The sequence below is a fragment of the Lepidochelys olivacea genome (genome assembly GCF_965140295.1).
Source record: "Lepidochelys olivacea isolate rLepOli2 genome assembly, chromosome: 6".
Lineage (NCBI taxonomy): Eukaryota > Metazoa > Chordata > Testudines > Cheloniidae > Lepidochelys > Lepidochelys olivacea.
In genome coordinates, this window is record NC_140416.1 from 8507999 (window position 1) to 8513998 (window position 6000).

Sequence of the window (6000 nt, forward strand, 5' to 3'; positions counted from 1 at the left end):
GTCTATTAGACTAGGAGTTCCTAAAGTACTGCTTCAAAATAAGTTTGCCTAAAGCTTTTTTTTAATTTTGCTTTCTTCCAGTAAGTTTTAACATAAGCAAAGTCTCGGGCGTAGAATGTGAACCGGGTTTAGATTTCCACACTTAATAGAGGCTTTAAGACGAAGTCATTCCTCACCCGCCTCAACTTGTTGATTAGAATTTATAATCTGTGAAAAATATCCCCTTTTTCCAAATCTTTTAACCCACTCCCCCCCCCCATATTCAGCATTAAAAAGAGGTTCTAGCTCAACGTGGATTCTTTTTAGAAGACTAAAAGGTGAAAGGTCCCCACCCAACTGCACCTGGGGGAAAAAATGGGATCCACCCAAGCAGAAAGTGTGGATCTGAGACATAGAGAATAGACCGCAACACTCCCAACCAGAATACAGCTTAATACAAATACTTTATCAACTGCAAAACCTCCCTACAACTCAGTTTCCCAAAGTTTTAAAATTAATATCTTAAAGGGAGCAAATAAAACCAAAAACCCACTTTCCAACCCCAATCACATTCTTCCCCCAGCCTGCACAGAAGACACCACAAAAAACAACAGCTTCCCAGCAACTCAGCCCAGGAGAAGTTGTTAGTTTGTAGTACAAAAGGAACAAAAAACCAAAGTGAACAACAAGCGTTAAAACAAGAGATGAGATGAATTTACAAAAAAAACAAGAAACAAAAAAACCACACGATTCTTACCCTGGCTTTCTCCCTTCTCAGGAGCTGCAGTGGCGAGATCTATAAGTTTGCTTCTCCTCCTTGTGGGATTTTTTTTTAAGTACCGGGGGAAGAAATAAAAGCAAAAATAAATAAAAGTTGTCAGTGCGGCTGTTCCTCTGCCCTATAACTTCCCTTCTAATCTCTCAGGATGACAATGTCAGTCTCCAGCAAAAATTTCCCTACGTGAGACTCTTTTTTACGGTCTCTTTGCAAACACACACGCCCAAAACTCTAACGTGGACTTTTCCAACAAATCTCTAAAGGAAATGTAAGAGGCAAAACATGTGGCAAAACCCTGCCAAAATGTGGTGTTGGTTTAAAAAAAAAAAAAAAAAGCAAAGCAGCCAACGTAGTGATTTTTTTCCTCCACCTCTTTCTCCTCTGGGATCTGCTGCTATTTCTTCCTTTCTGGCTTTTTTTTCCCCCTCGCCTCCTCTTTCAGATCCAACACCTAAAATGGAAGTTGCACCCGACCCAGCCAAAGACAAGCTGGCGGGGTTGATGGTAATAAACTAAGCTTTCCAACCAAGCCCAACGCCCAACCCCTCTTTCCCTAAGTGATGTCAGCTTCTGCGAAGCTCCAATGGGAAGCAGACATCAATGCGGGAACCGGCAGTATCCAATAGAAAACTTTATTGTAGAATATTAAAAAAAGAAAGAACGAAAAAAAAGAAAAAAGGGGGAAAAACCAACAAAAGGAAGAGGGCAGAAAATAACTTTTTTGGGGGGGAAGGGAACAAAATAAATAAAAATATATTACAAATATCAATTGCAAGAAAGAAGATTAAAACAGGCTTGGCAGAATGATAAATGTATTGATGTGATATGCAATTCACAGTCCAATTTCTTTTGATCGGTATGTTTCTTTCTCCCACTCACCTCCTCTGCCTGTTTGCAAATGAGAATAAAAATCTTCATTTTTATTTGTCTCCTGTGCTTTTTATTTATATGTTTTCCATCTTTGCAAGAATCACGTGAAAAGGAGGAAAGACGATGGTACAAAAGATGTGTGGGGAAATGTTTGGATCTAGGGAGAATTTGGGATTTGAAATTCAACCTTGATTCTGCTGTTTTTGTTTTAATTATATGAGCCCAGATTGGGGGATTTGCAATCAGCTCTTGTTTTCTTTCAGTCAGTGGCTTTTGCTAGCAATTAAGCAACTGATTTAAAAGTCTAGAGTGGGTAAGGAATTTACTTTCCTCCTTCTCAAATCACTGAAGAAAATAGCTCTTTTGCTTTGTATTACTAATTTAATCCAATTTACAGTTTGTAAATTCCAAACCACCAATCAGGAGAGAGACAAAAGCTTCAACAAGTTTTCCTTCATCAGGGCCCTAAAGGTTGTTTACTCTGATTACATTTGCAAAAGAGTGTTAACCTGGAAGATATCTAATGCTATCTAATGCACCAGGAAAGTTAGGTGCCTAAATACTTTTGAGAAAGATCAGGCCATATATCTGAATCAATGGGCAGATCGTACACATTTGTCATTTTAAAGCAAATTCTTTTATTCTGTTTTTTAAACCAAGGGAGTTCTCCACATTCCCTTCTGAGCACTGCTTTCTGCCAGAAATCCCCCATCAGTGCCAACTGGGATTCCAGAAGCAAGGACTTCCTTGTAGCAGTACCATATCAACACCCAGGGACCTGATACTCCTCTCATTTTACCTCATCTTCACTGCAGTAGTTGTATACAATTGGTATTAGTGAGAGGAGACTCAGGTCCCAGCAATGTGAGTTTCCTCATAGCAGTGACCTGTCCGTACCAGCTACCACTCCTACCATGTGATCTTTTTCCTGTTAGCCGGGCTAAGGAACACCAATCTCATGGACTGCCTTTACACTGAGGATTTCCTGAAATTCTCCCACCAAGGCTAGCAACAGTGGGTGCAGAACAATGAATGGAAGTGAAAAAAGAGGGTCAGGTTTCAGGAGTAACTTTTAGTTTGGTGTAAACACAACGCGAAGTACTTGTAGCACCTTAGAGACTAAAAATTTATTTGGTATGACACCAGGGGCTCAGGCATGCAAGCTGGGCCAATCTGCTACCAGACAAACATAGGCCTTTTAGCACCTAACCCTGGCCACTGTGCATGCTCAATAAAGATCTCTTTCCTACAAGCTCTGGCTGCCTGCTGCAACATATATCAGTGGTTCTCAACCAGGAGTCCGGGGGCCCCTGGGGGGCCGTAAGCAGGTTTCAGGGGGGTGCCAAGTGGGGCCAGCATTAGATTTGCTGGGGCCCAGGGCAGAAAGATGAAACCCCACTACATGAGGCTGAAGCCAAGGGCCCTGAGCCCCGCCACTCAGAGCTGAACCTGAAGCCTGAGCAACTTAGCTTTGTGGGTTCCTCAGTGGCATGGGGCCCGGGCAGTTGCCCTGCTTGCTACCCCCTAATGCCAGCCTTGGGTTTTATATGCAGAAAAACAGGTGTTGTGGCAGAGGTGGGCCATGGAGTTTTTATAATATGTTGGGGGGGCCTCAGAGAGAAAAAGGTTGAGAACCTGACTTATATTGCTTATGTAATATCAAAGCACCAGTGTAGACTGGCCATCTGCTACATTTTCATCACTGTTCTGTCTAACGTTGCTCAGAGCAGGTCTAGAAGACACAGTGGTAAAATCACTGGTGGTTGACCTACACAGGCACGCCCACCCTGCCTAGTAGAGGTCCCCAGTACTAGGCACAATGGTGGAAGGATTTCAGAAAATCCCCACTATGACAAGACCATGTACACTGAAGAACTGTAAGCAAAGAAAATGATAAACAATTGAATATCAATTTCTGGGGAGGCATCTAATGGGATGCTGCAGGGATCTCTGTTATGCCCTGTGCGAATTATATCTTTCATGAAGATCTGGAAGGGGTCAGATGTAAATAGTATGCCAATTAAATCAACAGATGACACAAAGGGGTCTAATCCTGCTCCCATTGGCTTCAAGGGAAGTAGGACTAGGCACTAACTGGAGAATGTTTAAAACAGCACTGAGTGTAGAGAAATACTACAAAGGGATCTAGAGAGACAAGAGACATTGGCAGGAAAAAACAACAGGTTGGTTTGGAAAACTACAGCTAATCCATCTGAAGACACCTATTTCCAAAAAGACAATTACTCACCTTCTTGTAACTGTTGTTCTTCGAGATGTGGTGTTCACCTCCATTCCAATCTGGTGTGCGAGCGCCGCGTGCACGGTCGTCGGAAACTTTTTCCCTCAGCAGCCCCCGTTGGTTCGGCTAGGGAGCCCTCTGGAGTGGCACCCTCGTGGTGTTCAATACATGACCCTGCCAACCCGACCCCCCTTCAGTTCCTTCTTGCTGGCTACTCCAACAGAGGGGAAGGAGGGTGGGTAATGCAATGGACATGAACAACACATCTAGAAGAACAACAGTTACAAGAAGGTGAGTAACCGTCTTTTCTTCTTCGAGTGCATGTTCACATCAATTCCAATCAGGTGACTCCCAGGCTCTCCCACAGGGGTGGGGTCGGAGTTAAGGAATCACTGATTGGAGAACCGCTCTGCCGAAAGCTGTGTCCTCTCTAGCATGTTGGGTGATGGCATAGTCCGTGGTAAACGTGTGCACTGAGGACCAGGTTGCCACTCTGCAGATCTCCTGGATGGGCACCTAGGCCAGGAAAGCGGAGGACGAGGCTTGAGCTTGTGTCGAGTGGGCTGTAATAGCGGGGGCTGGGACCTTGGCCAGGTCATAGCAGGTATGGATGCTGTCTGTGATCCAGGAAGAAATGCGTTGTGAGGAGACCGGAAGCCCCTTCATCAGGTCTGCCACAGCTACAAACAGTTGGTTCAACTTCCTGAAAGGCTTCTTGCGCTCACTGTAGAATGCAGGCGTGCTCCGAAGCCCAAGGCAGGGTGAGGGGAGAAACAATCCCACCCACCAAGTCTATACTAACTACAGATAACAATAAACTGACTACTAAAACAAAAACTGGGTAGGACTAGGTAATAGGCTAAGGGAACACTTGCAAGCAAGCAAAACGCAGTTCCAACACCGCCACGGACGGTAAAAAGGAACTAAAGAGGGGTTGGGTCGGCAGGGTCATATATTGAGCGCCATGAGGGCTCCGCTCCAGGGGGCTCCCTAGCTAACCCAACATGGCTGCTAAAGGAAAAAGTTTCCAATGACCTTGCACGTGGCGCGCACACACCTGATTGGAATAGACATGAACAAGCACTTGAAGAAGTCTAATACTCCATGAAGGGGAGAAACTGAGGAAGCATTACGGCTTCCAGAGACTTAGGAGCAATAGCTATCACTGAAGGTAGACATGAGCTGGAAGCAAAAGAAGCTGTAGTGATTTGGGGCTGAGTACATTACCTCACAAGACAGGAAGGTGACAGCCTTATCTGTGGATGTGGGTGTAACCACATCTGGAATATTGGAGTTGATTCTTGGGTCCACAGCACAAAGGGGTTGTAATACCAGATTAAAAAACTGCCTAGGAATTCCCCAAGCCTAGGGGGGAATCCCAAGCCTACATAGGTCAATCTTACACCCTGCCTGACTGGCCTCAGAATCTAGACATAAAGGTGACATAAAGCTACTTTGACCCCCACCCTCTGGTTCCAAGTCTGCCAGATTCCAAGAATCAGGGGTGAATGTATTCTGTTCTGGGCACCATGTTACTAGAAAGATATTGACAAGCTGGAGGAGCTGAGGAATGAAGAGGAGACTGATTTATGGGGAAAGATTAAAAGAGATGAATATGTATAGCTTGGTTAAGCAAGGAGCAAGTGATAACAATAACAGCTTGCAAACATTTGAAGAGAAAAGGAGGACTTGTGGCACCTTAGAGACTAACCAATTTATTAGAGCATAAGCTTTCGTGAGCTACAGCTCACTTCCTCAGATGCTCTAATAAATTGGTTAGTCTCTAAGGTGCCACAAGTCCTCCTTTTCTTTTTGCGAATACAGACTAACACGGCTGCTACTCTGAAACCTGTCATTTGAAGAGAGTAATTCCCAATGAGGGTAAGAAAGAGAGTGGTACACAGGGGGATAGCAATGGGGAATGGGATGACATTAAAAAGGGAAGCATTTAGGATAATTATCTGGAAAAACTTCCCTACAGTGAGATTTTGAAATCAACACTCCAATCTGCTGCAGATTCACAAACTTCCATGAGGATCTGGGCCTTTGAGCCTGTGAATTCCTCCCCATCCCACTATGGAGGAGAACTAAGAACACCCTTCTCCTCCTCCTTTTCTTCCAGCACCAAATCAAA

The 6000-nt window shown here is 44.3% G+C and overlaps 1 protein-coding gene across 5 annotated transcripts in view; it reads right to left on the reverse strand.

The window, feature by feature from the left end:
- The window catches only part of CTNND1 (catenin delta 1), a 59062-nt gene extending 57786 nt beyond the window's left edge, over positions 1 to 1276 (reverse strand). For 2 of the 5 annotated variants that reach the window (XM_084631571.1, XM_084631567.1), the window contains exons 1-2: positions 1128 to 1273; positions 737 to 795 (exon numbers count right to left, since the gene is read on the reverse strand). The gene's annotated coding sequence lies outside the window, so the exon portion shown is untranslated. Of the gene's footprint in view, positions 1 to 736 lie in introns of all 5 variants that reach the window. The other 3 variants (XM_084631570.1, XM_084631569.1, XM_084631568.1) reach the window with 2 other exon arrangements.
- Between the last annotated feature and the right edge of the window lie 4724 nt (positions 1277 to 6000).